Here is a 20,033-nt window from a genome sequence, read left to right on the forward strand (position 1 = left end):
TCTATTGCTTTTCTGGGAAAGTATGAACAATGAAATATAAATATTCAAACAACTAACACATAGGAATCCAGAAAATAAGTTCTAAGTAGCAAAATGCAAAGATGGAGCAATTGTTCAATGTTTGAAAAATGTAAATAAGGTAGAATTTAATGAATTTCAAATTATTTATAGACTGTAGTAACAAATTTATGCCTAATGAAGTGAAAAGGAAGACTTAAAAAGACAAAACATAGGGGCTGGCGCTGTGGCATAATGGGTAAAGCCACTGCCTGCAGTGCTGGCATCCCATGTGGGCACTGGTTTCAGTCCTGGCTGCTCTATTTCCTGTCCAGCTCTCGGCTATGGCCTAGGAGAGCAGTAGAAAACAGTCCAAGTGCTTGGGCCCCTGAACCCATGTGGGACACCTGGAGGAAGCTCCTGGCTTCAGATCGGCATAGCTCCAGTGTTGTGGCCATCTGGGGAGTGAACCAGCAGATTGAAGACCTCTCTCTCTCTGCCTCTCCTTCTCTGTGTAACTCTGACTTTCAAATAAATAAATAAATAAAGACAAAACATAGGCAGCGAAAGTGAAACAAATGGAATTACATCAAATCCAGAAAATTCGCTACAGCAAACGAAATCAACAGAATGAAGAGCCAAAAGAAAAAAAAAAAGGAATATTGAGAATATATCAGCAAATCTAAAAACTTAGTAACAAAACCCAATCACTCCAGTTAAGAAACTGACAAAAGATCTCCGAGGAAGAAATACAAGTGGCCAACAAATATGGAAAATGCTCATCATCACTAGCTATCAGGGAAGTACAAATTAAAGCCTCAGTGAGGTATCACCTTGCCCCTCTCAGAATGGCTAAAACCCCAAAGACAGTAACACATATTAATGAGGATGTAAAGAAAGGGGAACACTTATATACTGTTGGCAGGAATGTAAAGTAGCCCAGGAACTGTCAAAACTGGTATGGAGGTTTGATGAAAAACTGGAAATGGACTTGCCACATCATCCAGCAACCCCACTTCTGGGTACCAAAAGACATGAACACATTGTGTCTAAGAGATACCTGCACCACCATATTTATAGCAGCACCATTCACAATAGTCAAGATATGGAATCAATCGAGGTATCTGTCCATCATCAGGTGAATGGATAAAGAATATGTGGCATATCTATGCACAATGGAATATTATTCAGCTATAAAAAAAGAATGAAAATTCTACCATTTGCAGCAAGATATATTTAACTAGAGGACATTACATTGAGTGAAAAAAGCCAGGTACATAAAGACAAGTACCACATGTTCTCTTATAAGTGTGAACTACAACTAAAAATGGGGAAACAAAGACAAAGAAACGCCTGCATGTATCAGTATTACAAATATACGTTTGTCCAACTTCACTTTATACCATTTTTTTGTACTAATGGGTAATAAGGTTTTATTTGATTTTGATTACTTGGAAATTTGATTAAGTGGGTGACATGGTCATCTTTTTATTTGATTATTGTTTATAGCCCTTGCCACTATTGATGCTTAATTAGGGTCTTTCGGCTTTTTACCTGTTGAACTGTTTATGAAGTGAAACATTAAACAACCCTTTACTATGAAGCAGATTGATTCTTTAATTTTTGAGAATATATATATATATTAAAGAACAGAAGGGAGAGATAAAAGTGAGGGTGGGAAGGATATGGGGGAGGCAGAGAGGGAGGAATGAAATATTTTCTTATAATTGCATTTATCAATTATATTGAATACATCAAAACCTAAAGATCTAAAAATTACACAAAGATAGGGTCATTAAATTCTATAAAAGTTACTGAAATGTAGAGAAACTGGCATCATTTTAGTTACGATAAAGGCAAGGGTTTGAATTAATCATCACTGAATGAGCAAAATGGCTATTAAGATCTTAGAACAAAAGTAAGTTGAAGTATTTAGATGGTTAAGCAGATGCAATCCCTGGTATAAGATTAATGAGCAGAGATTAGAGGAAGCAATGAATAAATAACAAAAATATGAAGAGGAATTGGCAATTTGAGATGTCAGCAATAAAAGTGTTTCCTCAGAGTCAAAAAGGGATAGAGAGAAAGCGGTTGCCTAGGGCATCAAACATCTCCAGAAATATAAATGAACTCATCTCATTTACTCGAATTCCTCTTTGGAAAAGTACAGTGTAAGCATTCTGAGAAGAGGCTAGTGACCCCCAAGGGGCAAACATAAACATCCCTACATCAGTGTTTCTCCTCCAAGGAGACTTTGCCCTCCAGCAAACATTGGGCCATATCCAGACATTTTTGGTTGTCACTGTGTCGCTGGTGCTACTGGCACCTACTGGGTTAAGGCCAGGGATGCTGCCTAAAACCTGTAAGGCACAGGACAGCCTCCACAACAAAGAATGATTGGGCTCAAAGTGTCAAAATTGGAGGTTGAATAGTGCTTTCCAAACTCTGCAGGTGATTGGCTTAAAATAACTGTGGGCCTGATTACCGAGTGAATGAGGTTAGTTTGGTAGATCTTTGCCCCTCCTCAAGGTAGGCGTGGCTCTTTCTTCAGATAGATATTGAGCAAACTTTTCAAGATGAGTAATGCACATCCTGTCAGTCCCCCGATTGGCCCACAGGTTTTAACATCATTAGCATATACACAGGCCAATCAAACTTCCTCATTGAGAAACACATAAAACCCCTACACTTGACCTCTTCTTTGGCAACCCCTTTCAAGTCTCATTTGTACCTTCCCCAACTAATTTGATTTCTGAAATAACTTGAGAAAGCAAAGACTAACAAAGAAGAGCTTCTATACTACACAGTGTTGAGAGACCATGGAGAAGATTAATTCCAAAAAAACCATTGTAGACTATCTTAGTGAATATTAACTTCTTAGTCTTAGTAATTAAGTCATTTATGTGGTATTCAGTAATGTTAAACCAGACATCACACCATGATAGTGATACAAAGGCATATTTTGTTTACCCTTTACAGATCTAAGTTTTAGATTAATTAGCATCACACAGTGGAAAAAAATCTCTTGATAATGCAGATTCATTTTCCCATTAAACAAAAACAAGCAAAGAAAAAACCTTGGCACAATGGGTACACATTCCCACAAGTGAAGAGTTGAAAATTGCCTAATAATAACCAACCACTTTGGACATGCACTAAGTATCTCCATTTTTCAACTGGACTGCTGTGGTAGATTACCTTCTTGGTCTCCATAGCAACTCAGTTGGCAATTTCTGCTTTAAAAGATTGCGTTCATCTCCTTTTACTGTACTCATTAGGGTAACACAATACAACAATAATGTGTTTCAGAATATGATAGGTAATTTTGCCTAGATTTTCATCCAATCAATTTTGTACCATCTTTTGGCCATGTTTGTCTTAATCACAATTTTGGCTTTCCTGTGACTTTATTGTCTCCATTTTCCAGTTAATCAAAAAGTAACTGCATGGTGAAGAAGAAATCAATGTCCTTATTTTACTCACTGGAATACATAGCCACCACACTGCCCTCTCCTATGCATTTCATCAGCTCATTCATTTTTAGAATACAAAACACAAATAAAAATGTCCATGTCCCACAAATAAATATTTCAACTATTGTGTAAGTAAGGAAACTTGGCAAGGATAACTTATTAGAATCTGCAGAAAGTAAGTTTAAGAGTGAAAACAGTCAATGGTGATGTTTAAAGAGTTTCTAGTCAAAATTCAAATAGATATTTTATAGCATCGGATCAAGTCATTAGGAGGTCACAAAAGCAGCTTGTGTTTCTCTGCATCATTATTTGTTTGAATCAATACATGCACGAGAGAAAATAGGTTAGTTTTGATATTCATAAACTATGGCAAATTTTTACATTGTCTATGCTGTGCAATGGGGGAAGACATTTGTGAAGATTTATGCCAAATACAAGGAGAACTATTGAACTGTTTGTTTTATTGCTAAATAAAGCAACCTAACTGTTCCATTTGTTTAGGATAATGCTATTCACACCTTTTGAAATCAGGGCTCCTTTATACTTAAAAAATTATTTAAGATCCTAATGAGTCTTGGTTTATGTGGATTTTATTTGTCTATGCTTACTATATTAGACTTAAGACTATAATTTATAAAATCATTTATTTTTAAAAGCATTTGTAATAATATATTCACTACACATTCACACACAGAATTTTTTTATGATAAATGTTTCCTAGGACAAAAAGAGAACCAAAACAGTTTCTAGTATTTGGAATATATGATAAATTTTCCTATGTACTTATGCATTGAGTCTACTGCACTGCTGCCCTTGTCCCCGTGAAGAAAAAGCCAGCCTCCAACATAGTTGGGAAAGGGAGGACTTATGAACCCTAACTGAAAGGATTTTGGAGACTGTGACAGTCTTTAATCTAAGTTGACTTAATCACAGTACCCAGATACTTAACTCCAATCTAGGTACAGTTATGGAGCTATTTTGAAGCTATAACTACAATTCATAATCAGTTGGCTTTCAACAGGAGAAACTCTCCTAGAAAATACAGTTCTGTCCAATTCAAATAGTTGGGAAGTCATAAAAGCATAGTCTAGTCTTCCCTGTAAAAGAACAAACTCCACTGTTGTCAGGTATTCCAGATGGCCTACTACCCGCTGCATTTCACACTTTCCTAGCAACACCGCACATCATGGAAGCCAATTGTTTGCTACAGCAAAGAATTTCTTAATCAGTATCTCCTATAGGTTTTGTTGGCTTAGGGAAACTTTGACACAGGGATACCATAGGGTTCTCAGATCTCACTTTGAACATCACTGACATTGGCTCCACAGGATAATTACAATGGAACCCATCTAAGGTAGAACTTGCCACATGTATCTTCAGACAGGATATTCACCAAATAGCACACACATCCATCAGCAGCTCTTAGTCTTTATTCTTTACCACAATACTTAAGATTTTTCACAACTTGCAGATACAAACATTTATATTAGCACACATATGCCACGAAACATTGTTTAGAAAAGTTGGGAAGGGATAAAATATTTATATACACACACACACATATACATTATTGAGCAAGAAAATATTAAGTGTTTATTAAATAAATAGGTCAGACAGATTTGCATTTGTGGCCTAGTTTCATCATACCCTAACTATGTGATCTTGGAATAATTACCCAACCTCTTTGAGTTCCAATTTCGACATATACAAACTTTCAGAGAGTTATCATGAAAATTAAATGTCATCTGTCACATAAATTACAAGTCACATAAACCTCCACATGTCTAGGATTTTCTGAGTTATATCTATCTATAGATAAAAATGTGGAAGTTTCTATAGAACTTACAAATGGTAGCTATTACTACTCAATAACCCATCTTAACATGTGGAAATAAGTTAAGTTGAGGCAGCTGATATCATACAACCCCGCTAAGGGAACTCACTCCTAGCTATAGCACTGGGCTTTCTTATGTCTGTGTCCTATAAGTAATAATGACGTTCTTCAAATTTCAAGTTATTAACCTAAGTATGAGTATTAATCTTTATTAAGATTATGATCCCTCAACAGCTTGCCACACAGCACAATATCAATACATGAATCAGATTTTTCAAAAATCAGAATTTTAGTCATTTGTAGTAGTTTTAATAATTTGTAAAGAGTTGAATAAAGGCAATCATGTCTTCATATGTGATACTTTTAGATTAGTTCAGGAAGATAATGCTCCAGAAACCCAGTAGAATTTTTTTTAAAAGCTTTATTTATGTATTTAAAAGGGGTGGGGGGAAGAAGGCTCTTCCACCCTCTGGTTCACTCCCTAAATGGCCACAATGGCCAAGACTGTGCCGGACAAAACCGAGTCTGGAACTCCATCCAGGTCTCCCACATGGGTGGTATCAGCCCAAAAACCTGGGCCATCTTCTGCTGCTTTTCGACTCACATTAGCAGGGAACGGAAATGAAAGTGGAGCTTACCTGGTGATCCCATGGTATGCCAACATCACAGGCAGTGGCTTAACCTGCTGCACATCAGAATGCTGATAGACTATTTCAGGTGGCATTTTTAGTCTCAGAGCTTATTGGTATATATTAATTTGCTACAGTTGTGAATCCCCTTTCAAAGCAATTAAAAATTTTAATTGTGCATCTGTGCAGAAATCATTGATGTACAAAGCTGTTATAGGAGTATAAAGGGAAAAATTAAGATAAGAGAAATCACATACTAGTCTTTATACATGTTTCTGTATTCACTGAATGCAACTATCACTCAGGTTTCTTCTCTTGGGGGAAACAGGATTTTCTGAGAGCCAAACATGCATTTGCAGATCTTGTGACTGATACCAAACATTTATAGGGCTGCTGCCTATGATGCTGGCACCCTATATGGGCACTGGTTCAAGACCTTGCTGCTCCACTTCTGATCCAGCTCTCTGCTAATGGGTCTGAGAAAGCTGTGGAAGATGGACCAAGTGCTTGAAGGCCCCTGCAGTCACGTGGGAGATATCGAAGAAGCTCCTCGCTCCTGGCTTTTGCCTGGCCCAGCCCTAGATGTTGTGGTCATTTGGGGAGTGAACCAGGTTATGTATGCATGATCTCTGATCTCTCTCTCTCTCTCTAACTCTGCCTTTCAAATAAATAAATCTATCACACTTGCACAGTGACTGCTTGGGATACAGGTGGAGTGACTTAGGAACAAAGTGATGTGATTTTCATGTGCATATCAACAGTGTGTGTGTCTCACCATCCTATGACTTCTAAATGAGCCATAACTTAGAATTAATAAAGTTAATACAGTGGAATTTCAGTAAAAACAGATGATGAAACAAAGCCTTCAAGTTTATGTGACTCAATATTAGATTGTCACCGATGAGACAGATTCAGGAACAGTAAGTCATTTGCTTGAGGTCACAGGCGAATGTCACAGGTCAATTCACAGCCACAACTGTCTATCTTGTATTTCAGTGTACATACGCCACTTTACAGTTTCACTGAGGTTACTCACTAAACTGGTTTTGACCCAGGTCAAACTATTTAAGCAAAAAGGGAAATTCATTGGCTCACAGAACCAGAATGTCTGGAGATCCAGGGCCTTCCACTATGCTTTAAGCTCTTTTTGTCCATGTTTTAGCCTGGTTCTCTTCACATGGAAGGTGAATGGCCTTTAAAAACTCCAGACACACACACAGACTCAGTCTAGATGTCTCAATACTATGGCTTTCTATCAGATTTTTTTTGTTTCCTTTACCAAAGTAGCAGGGAAGATTGTAGTTACTTTGGGTTGCGTGTTCATCTCTGCACCCATCATGCTGCCAATGAATGCATATTCTTCACACATCAGATCATGTACACATGTCTGCACCAACATCAGTTCTTATAACCTTACAGAATGTGTTCAAGAATAGTGGACTTTGGAATAGAAGATGGAGATTATAGCTGGATTCAGATAATAAACAATCATATTCTAAAATTCAGTCTCATGAAACAAAATGCAGAAACACACGAACTTACCCAGCCCAAGAATAAGAGTCAGGCAAATAGTGTTGTTTTTCTTTTAAATAACTCTATCAACATCTGTAAGGATAAAGATAAAGAACCATTTAATGCCTAGTGATAAAACAAAGAATTGATTTGCTAGGGCTTAGATCAGAATAATTTTTCATACACACTCTTACCATAATATATCTTCCATTCTCAGAAAAATGTTTGCCATTTAATGAATATTAGTTCCCTTCCTTTGAACATGGCCCATACATAATTTCACAGAAGTGTGTCAAGGCTACTATTATCATTTTTTATCACCAAAGGCTATTATGACCTCTGTGTATACTGATTCACTGTTTATGTTATAAAATTTCAATTAAAAGGCACAGTACTGTATATTGATAAACTGTTTTATTTGGCTTTCACCGAGTTTCTGAAAGCCACAATTCTCCAAATGTCACACCATTGCTTGTCAGCTTACAACACATATTTCTCACCCTTCTAACGTTGTAGTGGAACTCATATTATCCTACTTTTTTTTAACTTCAATCCAGATGTACTTTGGTTAATTTGACATTCATAATTTCATGATACAGTGTAGATTTTGTGGAATTTGGCAAAATTACTCTACAATATCACTTTTGAATGAAAACCAACATTGAAATGTGACGCAAACTCTCAGCTAAGAAGTGATTTAATGGTTTTAACAGCCCTTATTGAGGCTGAAGAGGTGGTATAGTTATGATTAGGAACCAGAACTTTTACTTTTTATTTAAGGTTTATTTATTGGAATGGCAGTTACACAGAATGAGAAGGAGAGACAGAGAGACAGAGATACACAGAGAAACAGAGAGAGACACAGAGAGACAGAGACAGAGACAGAGACAGAGACAGAGAGAGACAGAGAATCTTCCACCTGCTGGTTCACTCCCCAAATGGCTACAATGACCAGGTCTGGGGTAGGCTGAAGCCAGGAGCCAGAGTTTCTCCCTAGTCCCCCACGTGGATGGAGATGCTCTCAGACTTGGGCTGTCCTCTGCTACTTTCCCAGGAGTATTAGCAGGGAGCTGGACTAGAAGTGGAACAGCCAAGACTCGAACTAGTGCCCATATGGGATGCCTGTGCATCAGACCATGGCTTAACCCACTGTGCCAGAGTCAGCCCCAGGAGCTAAAAACTTGTAAGTTAATAGTTCTGGGTTGTGGGCCAGCGCTGAGGCTCAGGGTAATCCTCCACCTGCGGCACTGGCATCCCATATGGGCGCCGTTTCTAGTCCCAGGTGCTGCTCTCCCAATCCAACTCTCTGCTGTGACCTGGGAGAGCTACAGAAGATGGCTCAAGTCCATAGGCCCCTGCACCCACATGGGAGACCAGGAAGCAGCAGCTAGCTCCCGGCTTCAGATTGGCAAAGCTTCAGCCGCTGAGGCCATTTGGGGAGTGAACCAGCAGATGGAAGATCTTTCTCTCGGTTTCTCCCTCTCACTGTAACTCTACCTCTCAAATAAATAAGTAAATAAAATATTTAAAATACATAAATACATAGTTCTGAGTTCAAATCCTGACTTTCAACTAGCTATTGGCCTTAGGCAAGTTATTTAACCTCTTCAAGCCTTAATGACCTCACTTGCAACGTAGGAGTAACACTCTACCCAAGTCATAGGAAATACACTAGAGCACTGGATACTCTGTTTCAGACTCAAATATCCCTGGCAGAAAGTTCCAAAACCTTGTCATCCATTTCCTGAATTCTACTCCATTCTATTACTTCTCAGTAGTTAACAGCCCGTATTTTCTGCTGTCACATCCTGGTCTCTTACAGTTGTTGTCTTCACTGTATCACCCATATGGCATATAGATTTGACATTCATGTTGCTAATTGTCAAGGTCAGAGTTGACTTTTGGTACCTGGGTTTGAGTCCTTGGTCCTCTGTCAAACCAGCTTCCTGCTTATGTACACTCTGGAAGGTAGTGAGTAATGGTTGAAGTACTTGAGGTCCCTGTTTCCCAAACTGAGTTCCAGTTTCCTGCCTTTGGCATGGCCCAGCCCTGGCTGTTGTAGGCATTAGAGGAATATGTGGATGGATGATCTGAATCTATTACTCTGCCTTTCAAATATATAAAAATGACCTTTAAAATAGAGTTAAAAATCCCCCTGCTGTTGAGGGGATGGCCAAGTAAGGTCAACACCATTGCAGGCAGAACTGTTGATTAATAAATGTTTCCTTTTTAGAAATGCCACCTACCTTCTCTTCAAGCCAGCTCTCCTCCCAGGCCAGGTAGGTAATGGAAGTCAACAGGGTGCCTCCCTTGTGATGTACCACGTGTGAATAGATAGGTAAGTCTGAGCCTCATGACTGACAAGGCTTTAAGCCCACCTGATTATTTTCAAGCCCTTTCTGTCAGTTTGCATTTGCCTCTCAATGAAAAAACTTGCTCATGGTTTAAGACACTTTTCCTAGGGCCTCTAAATAGGACCCTGTCCTTGGTTTTAGATCCTTGGAGTTTAAACTGCTTGTTAGATTCATTTTATCCAGGCTTTAAAAAGTAAAATTCTAGGTGACCATGCACGTGAAGCCTCTGATGGAAGCAGATTCTGCAAGCTGGCACCGCATCCCCCTGGAGAAGCCATGCCCTGCTAGAACCCTTTCTTGACTCCCCTTTCCCAAAGATGCCCCTTTTCAGCATGAAGCAGACAGAGCGATCATTGCCCAGTCCCCCTAACAGAGGTTAGGGCTCCTGTCTTCATGGGGTTCTTCATGGGGAAATGTGAGGAAATCAGATAGGTTAATAGGGGATCCCAATGGATTTGGGGGTATAAAATATTTGCTTCCTTCCCCAAAATGTTATCTTTAGCAAGAACAAACAGGCTGCCCTCCTTCCTTCACAATCTCCAAATTTACCATGAAAATGGCAAGGGAGCTCCTCCTTAGCTCACCGCTTATTGTGAAAACAAGTTCCCTATCCCACCCTGAGCAGACCAGACAGGATGGAGAACTGTAAATGAGGTCTTTTGATGGTTTATTGTCCCTGCCTGGTAACTGAATGCCAATGTGATTGTTAAGTTTGTTTTTTTTTTTTTTTTCCTTCAAAGTTGTACATAAAAAGCCCAGTGCCATCAGCCCCTTTGGGTTTATTCCTCTCTTGGAAGCTCCCTTCCATGCCACTCTGGCTGGAGGCCTTTGGCTCTAAGAAATACTTTTAAATCTCATATATATATATATATATATATATATATATATATATATGAATGAATGAGGGAGTTAAAATCAATAACCTGTCTTACCCTAAGACACCTAAAAGAGGAACAAATTAAAGCAGATGAAAAGGAAGGGTAAGAATTCCATCCCAAGCAAATGGCACTGATAATTGGAAATAACTTAGGGAAAAAAAAAATCAATAAAACCAAAGGCTATTTGGAAAGGTAAATGAAATTAATAAACCTAGCTAGGTTAACCAAGAAAAAAAGAAATAGGCATAATATCAGAAATAAGATGAAACATTATTATAGGTCACATGCATTAATAAAATCACTGTTAACTTTAGACCAGCAAATTTGGTAACTTAGATGAAATGCATTATTTCAATTCCTTCAAAGACACAATCTGCCAAAATGCACACAGGAAGAAATACATGACCTGAATAGGCCTGTATTTATCTAAGACATTTAATCTGTACCATTTCAAAAGAGAACATCGGGTCATGAAGTTCACTGGTGTATTCTACCAAACATTTAAGGAAGAAATTCTATAAATCATCTACCATCTATTTTAGAGGACAGAAGCAGAGAGAATGCTTGCTAACTCATCCCATGAGGTTAGCATTACCCTGGTAACAAACTCAAAGACATTACCTGAAAGACTATTGGTGTGTTGCATCAACATAAACATAAAACTCTACAACAAAATACTAATAAATAAAATCCAATGAGATAATGAAAGCATTATATACCAAGACAAATTTCCTCAATTTGATCAAGAGTATCTACAGAAATCTTACAACTCACATGTCACATTTTAGTAGGAAAAACCCAAAATTTTCCCACTAAAATCAAGAAAAGTATGTTCATCTCTCACTACTTTCTCAGCACCATACTGTAAGTTTTAGCTGATGCACTGATATAACAAAAGGAAAACCAAGTACATAGACTGGTAAGGAAGCAATGAAACTGTTTACTCACAGATGACATGATTACTTCTGTATCAAATCTTAAAGAAGCAAGAAGAAATTAGAGAAAATAAGGGATTAGTTATTAGCCAATTTCTTTAGTATACATATGTGTGTATATATATACACACACATATATCAGCAATGAACGAGTGCAACTTCAAGTTAGAAGTAGAACACCATCTATATTAACATCCCTAAAAATTCAACATATATAAATCTATCAGCTGTATATAAGACATGGATGAAGCAAACTACAAAACTTGGATGAAATAGTCAAAGAAGTAAATAAATGGAGAGATATTCCATGTTCATGGAAAGGAAGACTATTACGAAGGTGTCAGTTACTCCCAAATTGATCTATAAATTCATTATAAGTCTAATCAAAGTATCATGAAGTATTCTGTGGATATTATTAAACTGATTCTAAAGTTTACATGGAGAGGCATAAGATCCTGAATAGACAACGCAATATAAAAAGAGAAAGACAAAGTTGGAAGACTGACATGAGTTGACTTCATCATTTAAATCTACAATAATGCAGAGAATGTGACAATGATCAAAGTAGAGCAACAAACCAGTGGAACAGGAGAGGACTAAGAAATAGTTTTATGAGACCCACATATTTATCAAATAATCCAACAAATTGGCAAAATACACTGAAGCAAAAATCTTTAATATATACTGCTGGACATGCATATGCAAGAATAATCAAGAAGCAGACATACTCGCCAAAAAATTGAACTAAAAATATATCAGAAAAATTTCAAATGTAAAACCACTAAAGTCCTAGAAAATAACATAATATCAAGAAGGTCCATATCATATCGACAGGGAAAATTCCCATTAAGTCAGCAATAATCTTTCACTGCATATCTATTAAACAGCTCACAGTCCAGAACTAACATTGTCAAATGCTGACAAGGACGTAGAGTCATAATGTGCTTATTCAGTACTGGCAGTTATATAGAATGGTATAGTCATTTTGGAAGACAGTTTGGTAGTGTTTGGTTTTATTTTACTTGATATACAATTATTATATAATCTGTCAATTACACTTAGTATTTATCCAAAGAAAGTCAAACTTATGTGCAAATAACATCTTTCTGATGGATGTTTTAACAACTTGACAAATAATTTCCATAACTTGGAAGCAACCAAGAATACGCTCAGTAGGTGAATGAATAAACCATGTTTTTTCCAGATAACAGAATATTATTCAGTACTAAAAAGAAATGAGAAATCAAGCCACAAAAATACATTAAATAACTTCCTATATGTACTGAAGTCAAAGAAGTAATCTGAAGACTGTAGGTACTGGGTGGTTTCAACTGTATGATATTCTGGAAAACACTGCCAAGGAGTGGCATAGAGGAGGGAAAGAATGAGTAAGCAGAACACAGATTTTTGGGTCAGTGCAAATACTCCAGGTAGGAATCTAATGATAAACACATGTAATCCTGCGTTTGCCTAAACACATAGAATGTACAACACCAAGTGTGGAGCCTAAAGTTAACAATGGACTTCTCTAAAAATCATGCCACTCTGGTGGGGGACAATGAGAGTGGAGGAGGTTCTGCATGTCCAGGGGTCACAGCATAAATGGAAAAACTCTGTTCCTGCCTCTTGGTTACACTGTGAACCTAAGATTTCCCTGAAAAATAGATTTTTCAAAAAATACTTTTCCTCTTTATAATTCTCCAATGAGAAAAAAAGAATGGCTTGTCAACAAGGAATCTTAATCAAAGATGAGTATCACAAAACAAAATCATGAAAGTTAAAACTCTCATACACAGTGGCTATCAAGAAAAAAAGAGGAATGGGATGAGGAAGAGTGAGGAATAAATAATTAACACTCAACAGATAATGAGGCCAGGAAGGAAATAAGAGTGTAACAAAGATTCAACAGTTATTGCAACACAATAAAAGCACCAAATTAAACAATAATCACCATAAAGCCAGAGAGTAAGCTAGAATTCTAAATCTGAGAGAAATACCATGAGAATGAAGAAAAATTAATCAAGTTGTTTGACCTAACATAAATACAATATATATAAAATTGAAGCCAACATAAAAGTAATCAAGTGTGAAGCAACAGAAAGGAGAGCAAAAACTACTATAAATAGGGAAAGAAAGTTCAAAAAGACTAGTTAAAGAATTGTTACTGAAGACAGATAAAATTATCCAAGGTAAACATGAAAGCTCTTTAAAAAGTTCATGGACAATGTATTATGAAAAAAATTCTATGTATGGATTACAAAAATCTTTTTGTACCAAAATAAGCATATCTATTTTATTTTCTACCAACTTTTAAAAGAACCCTGATGAAGAAAATGAGAATAAGGCAAATATTAAAAATTATATAGAAAAATTAGTTATAGGCATACACTTAAATACATAGTTGAAAGAGCACTCCATATTCCAGAAACTAAGGCAGGTGAATGCTCAGTATAATAGCAAACCTTGGTGAAGTTACTGGATGTTAATGGTAAATAGGAAAACACTAGGATGATCAAGGGACAGTTCAAGTTCTGGATCAAGTGGGGAAATAACTTCAAGAAGACAGAGGGACTTGCCTACACACTCCTTGGTGATAGAGTATCATTTTTATACCTTACGCTGAGGCAAACTATGAGTTGCTTATAAAAGCCAAAGAGGCCTATTTTTGAGTATGCAACAATGTAGGGGACATTGTTCCCAAGAATATTTGTAGAACAATCTATTGTAGAAAAACATCACTTGTCCAGATATATATTTATAAACATTACAGCAAAAGAGAATTGTGCTGATGACTGAATCATTTTAACTACAGGACAGAGACTAAGTATCAAGCAGAGACAGTGGTTTTAGAGTGGGACATCAATGTTATTAACCTTAAGAAAACTTGGCAGAAGAGAGCTTAATTAGGATGGGTGATATCAATACAGTCATTTCCTCCAGTTTGTAGCTGGGGTGGAATGGAGTTGATAATTAAGCACTGGAGACAGAACAAAGTAAATGCCAGCAAAGGTAATACTGTAAGCTAATTTGGGTGGCAGCATAAAGGGCAAAGTGGAAAATATACCAGCTTATTACTATTCTTAATAGAAAGCTGATAATGTTACTTAAAGAAACAATGGATCATTAGGACTAATGTTATAGTTAATATCAATGTTGAAACCCAAGTGTAAGCCTTCCAAATTATCAATACACACACAAAAACAAAGCAAGACCATAAAATAAAGGACTTGATGTTGCTAACCATCATAATCCCCATGCCCTTTACAGTAGGAATATTCAAATTCTGGGTAGATTTGGCTACTTTCTCACATTTTTTCAATAGTACTTATTCCAACAATTAATGAAGTAAATGCCATTTAAGAAACTTGAAGATCAGAAAATAGCATATTAAAAATTTGAGGGGCAGAGTTCAAGACAGAAGAGAGAAAGAGGTCTTCCATCTGTTGCTCACTCCCCAAATGGCTGAGCATATTAAAAATGACTTTTCTTGGTTCCTGAAATTAGGGGAACTTTTTCATTATTGAAACAACTAAATACACCCAAATCAAATTCAAGTTCTTTATTAAAAGGGCAGCTTGCTTTTCTTGAAGATGGCCAAAGACCCTTCTGTATTAGATACACCTTTCCTCATAATGCGTAATAAATGGCAGTGACAAGGAGGTTGAATTCATTATCTAAACAGAGGATGATTCTAGAGAGGGGAATGATACCAACTCTGTCTTCCTGAACTTGACCATGGAAAGCAAAACATTAGTTTAGAAGGGTTGCTGCAGTATTTTACCACTAACTGTTGCATTTAACATAAGCGTATTTCCTCAAGGTTATTGAAGCCAGAAGTCCAAGTTCAAAGTGTCCTTGGGGTTGGTTTCTTTTGAGAGAATGTGGGACATGGCTCGCTCCTACCTAACTGCAGGTGATCTGCTGCAATCTTTGGGGCTCCTTGTCTTGTAGATTTACCTCTCAGGTATCTGTTTTCATGTTCACCTATTTTTTCCTCTGCTACTGTCTCTGCAAAATTTCTCCTTTTTATAAGGATGCCAGTCATGTTGGATTAGGGGGTCTCACCTGTCCTAGCTCTGTCTTAATTAACCATATCTACAACCACCTCATTTTTAGATTAGGTCATACTGAGTTACTAATGGCTAGGACTTAGGAATTTTTTCTGAGTCACAATTCATCAAGAAAATAAAGAATTGATACTGCACTGGTGGAACAGAACATCCAACTTGCCAGAGTAAACATAGCCAGTTTGTTGTCAGTGAAAGTCATTAAAATCAGGTGTTCCTACTAAATATGATTGGCACCTCTTTAAGCATGTTTGTCTTCAAATTGGGTAATTTTGCTTATTGGTATGTATCTTTGATATAAAGGTGGAAGAACATATTAGAGAAATGTCCTTAAGCTCCTTGAAATTAGGATACTTGTGAATGTAAAGTTTGCTAAGGCACCTGGGAAGGCAGTGGAAGGATGGACCACATACTTGGGTCCTTGCCATCCCTGTGGGAAACCAGGATAGAGTTCCTCACTTCTGGCTTCGGCCTAAGCCAGACCTGGATTTTGTGGTCATCTAGGGAGTAAATCAGCAAATGGAAGATTTCTCTCTCTCTCAATCTCTCTGTTATACTACCTTTGAAGTATATCTTTAAAATAAAAAAAATACTTGAATTAAGACTTTTCACATTCTCTGTTCAGCATATTGGTTATAAGCAATATACTATTGCTAAATAAATACAATTTGCTGTTGCTAATCCAACAATGCTTCCCAAATCTCATCTGAACTATTAACTAATTGAAGTAACACAGTCTTCTGGGACAAGCATCTTAAAAGAGCTCTATGTCATTAACAAAAGGAGAGGGTGAGAGTGTCTGGCTTTTGTATTTTCTTAAACAAATGCAGTACATGGAAGTGTCAAAGATCTTTTGTGTCTCCCAGATTGGAAAGAAAACTATCCCACAAAATTCACCTTCAGTTAATGGGTCAGTATTTCCCATGTTGGGGCTGGCATGCAAAATAGTATGAAATGAAGCAGGATCATGCATAGAAATATTGCAATACTGAAGTCTATAATGAGGCTTTCAGTATTCTTTTCTATTGACATAATCAAAACAATCAGCTGGTGCAATTTTTATAATAGATTTATTTCTTTGAAAGGCAGAGTGATAGGTGGTGGGGGTGGGGAAGACAGAGAAGGATTTGAGAGAAAGACAGAATCGACAGAGCCATGTTCCACCCACTGGTTCACTCCCCTATTGGCAGTATGGGTGGTTGTGGCTGGGCCAGGCCAAAGCCAGGAGCCAGGACATCCATCCTGGTGTCCTTCATTGGTGGCAGGGGTCATGAACTTGGGTCATCCTCTACTACCTTCCCAGGTATGTTATCTGAGTGCTAGACTGGAAACAGAGCAGCTAGGATTCGAACAAGCGCTCAGATATGGGATGCCAGCATTGCAGGCAGCTTAACCTGCTGTGCCACAACGACGACCTTGGCTTGTGCGACTTTAATCCTTAACACCGTTATATGTGAGAAGGATGTCAGTTTTGGGAAGCCAAGAATGGAATGTTAAGGTTTGAACATAAACTGGTTCTCTAAGCTCATGAACATATTTAAATCCTAAAGTTTTAAGACTTAATGACTTAGTGACTGATGGGTGAAGAGAAGAGATCTCAACCAACTGTGCTGTCTGAAGGTGGCCTATTGGAATCCATGAGTAGACTGGAGGAAACAGCTGGGGTGGAGCCCTGTGATGGAACCATGATGGCTGTATAAAAACAGACATGGACATGCAGGAGTGGGCTTCATGTATTTCTCTGCTTTCTGACACACCATGCAATCCTCTTTCTGCACATGTTCTAACGTCTTCATCACATACAGACTAATGCGATCACACAATCTTGCACTATGACCCTCTTCAACGGTGAGAATAAACCTAAGGAACTGCTCTCAGGTGTTTGTTGTAGTGACGCCAGTCTGAGTACTACAATGTTCTCATCTTCAGAACACTCAAAGGAAAATGTCAGATGCTCAAATCTTTAGGCACGTGACATTATTTTCTTGGAATGTAAGGTTTCTTTAGTCTCTTGATCCATAGTTTCCTGTTATGAAAATTGATACAAGTATTCCATTCACTTAAGGAGCAAATATATTCTAACTATTTATTTATTTAAAAATCACAGCTATAGACAGAGAAGGGGAGGAAAAGGTTCCATACGTTGGTTCACTCCACAAATGGCTACAACAGTCAGGACTGGCCCCACCCGAAACCAGGAGCCCAGAACTCCAATCCTAGTCTCCCACACCGATGGCAGGCCCGTGTAGTTGGGCCATTACCCTCTGGCCTTCTCAGGCGTTTCAGCAGGAAACTGGATTATAGTAGGGATTTCAGCATCTCCTATCCAAGTGGTGGATCAAAGCAGCAAGTAATACCCTAACCCACTGTGCTACCATGTGCTGGCCGTGGACAAAATATTTTAAAGATAAATAAAAAGTTCCTTTAAAATAAAGTTCAAAATAAATTGTCATGCAGTTAAGCAAAAATTTCAAAGTTGGCATGCAAATCCCTCTAATTTGGACACTAGTGAATTTATTCTTTCATTATTTCAAATGAATGTGCATATAAGAACAAAGCACTCTACTGAATGATCAAGAATAGTGTTTAGTTTCCGGAAAAAGCCAAACTCTGCACACAGATTTGCATATTTGAATTGGGCAGAAAGCAAAATCCAGAAATCCAGCAATCTTAGAATCAGGGCCAAAGTCCAAGGACCTCTGGAGCTGGTGGTAACGCCTCCTTCCTTCCTTTCTGTTTTTAGCCCTGACGGCCCTGTTTTGCATTATGTTTGATCCCATAAGCCACCTCTGATCCTTTTGGGAATAGGCAGAGTATATAAAAAGGGAGGAGATTAATCAGCATTTGTTGAATAAATGAATACATAAGTGAATGAATAAGTAAGCAGAGAAAACAGATGAGCTAAGTGGGAGAATTGCAGAGCTCTGATTGTTCTCTGCTCTGCTCTTTTAATAGAGTTGATGCAAAAAGCACACTGATTCTAGCAAGGACGGTAGCACCCTGCATGGCCCAGATGGGGAATGTAAAGCCTCAACCAGCAGGAAATTAGAGAGAAAGCACTTTCCTAGTGAGTGTCCTCGTCCCAGATGTGTTTGCAGGGCTGGCTGATAACCCCACAGACAATGGACATAAAAATGACTTTTGAGGAAAGTTAGAGGAAGCTGGAGTTGATAGTCACCTTGGCTAAACCTTAGGATGAAATGTGTCGAATCCTAATTTATAGGAATCATGAATACAGAACAGTTTGTTGTTGATGCAAAGTTATTAAATCTCACTTGGAATGGGAACTCAGCCTGAATTAATAAGAAAAATGACTTAGAATGCTTCTATTTTTGTTCTTTACTCAGGAAGGGCACCTACATGGCACTCATTTGTAGAGAAAGGAGAAAAACTCTGCTGGCCTTTTGAAGTTGACTTCATCATAGTTGATGGGATGATTAATGGGTATTTGAGAAAATATTCATGACAGAGCAGAGAGAACCCTGGAGTCTACCTCACCTATTGGTTTTGACTCTATAGCTTTTAGCACATCTTACTACATATTTATGTTCTTCCTCCTAAACTGGACTCTTCCAGAAGGGAGGATTTAATGCTTTATTCATTTGGGTATTTTTGACAGTATCCAGCAATAGCTACTCTACATTTGTTCAGAGTATAAATTAAAGTAGACCTTTGAAGATCATTACAGCTGCTTAACAAGTTATTTTCCACGAACAACTGAACACCTACTATGAGCCAGACACTACTTTTAGACCCTGGAGGAAACTGAACAATCAGAACCACAGCTCACATTCAAGACATTTATAAACCTAGAGCCAATTTAGCCATGAAAGAACCACCTTTACACAACCAAGAACATAAAATGAGAGAAGACAAAATGAGGTGGCTGCAAGAGAAATGGGAATGATATCTCATCCTTGGAGTTCCTTAGTAAAACACTGAGGGAGCATTTGGTAGGGAACTTGAAAAAATAAATCGAACAGCTGCAGATAGCTTGGGTAATTTATACCACAGAAAATTTGGAGATGAAATATGTTTTGGAGTACTGGGTAGTTTAGAGGGACTACCATAATGACCACTGTGCATGTGTGTGTTATATGTGGAACAGTAGGGTAACGGGACAAGAAACAAGAAGTTAAAGCCCACCTGTACATGGGTTTCATACAAGCTTCAAAACCGGGGAGGTCCCTTGGATTTAATAAATAATAGCAAGTCCTTGCTTCATGATGTTCATTATCTAGGCTTTAGGATGCAATTACTGCCTCATCTGATCTCCAGAACTGAGAAGGGATATTTAACATCCTCTATTCCAGAGTCATTCTTTACCTTCCAGCTATCATGATTGCACCAACCA

At 37.8% G+C, this 20,033-nt stretch overlaps 1 protein-coding gene across 9 annotated transcripts in view; it reads right to left on the reverse strand.

The window, feature by feature from the left end:
* Positions 1–20,033, reverse strand: part of ATP10B (ATPase phospholipid transporting 10B (putative)) — a 356,253-nt gene that overhangs the window by 293,335 nt on the left and 42,885 nt on the right. For 6 of the 9 annotated variants that reach the window (XM_089335035.1, XM_089335034.1, XM_089335039.1 and 3 more), the window contains exon 2: positions 7,476–7,538. The exons of the other annotated variants lie outside the window; for them this stretch is intronic. The gene's annotated coding sequence lies outside the window, so the exon portion shown is untranslated. The remainder of the gene's footprint in view (positions 1–7,475; positions 7,539–20,033) is intronic. 9 annotated transcript variants of the gene reach the window in all.

The sequence above is a fragment of the Oryctolagus cuniculus genome, chromosome 6 (genome assembly GCF_051225735.1).
Source record: "Oryctolagus cuniculus isolate XC-2025 breed Fujian yellow rabbit chromosome 6, ASM5122573v1, whole genome shotgun sequence".
Classification (NCBI taxonomy): Eukaryota; Metazoa; Chordata; class Mammalia; order Lagomorpha; family Leporidae; genus Oryctolagus; species Oryctolagus cuniculus.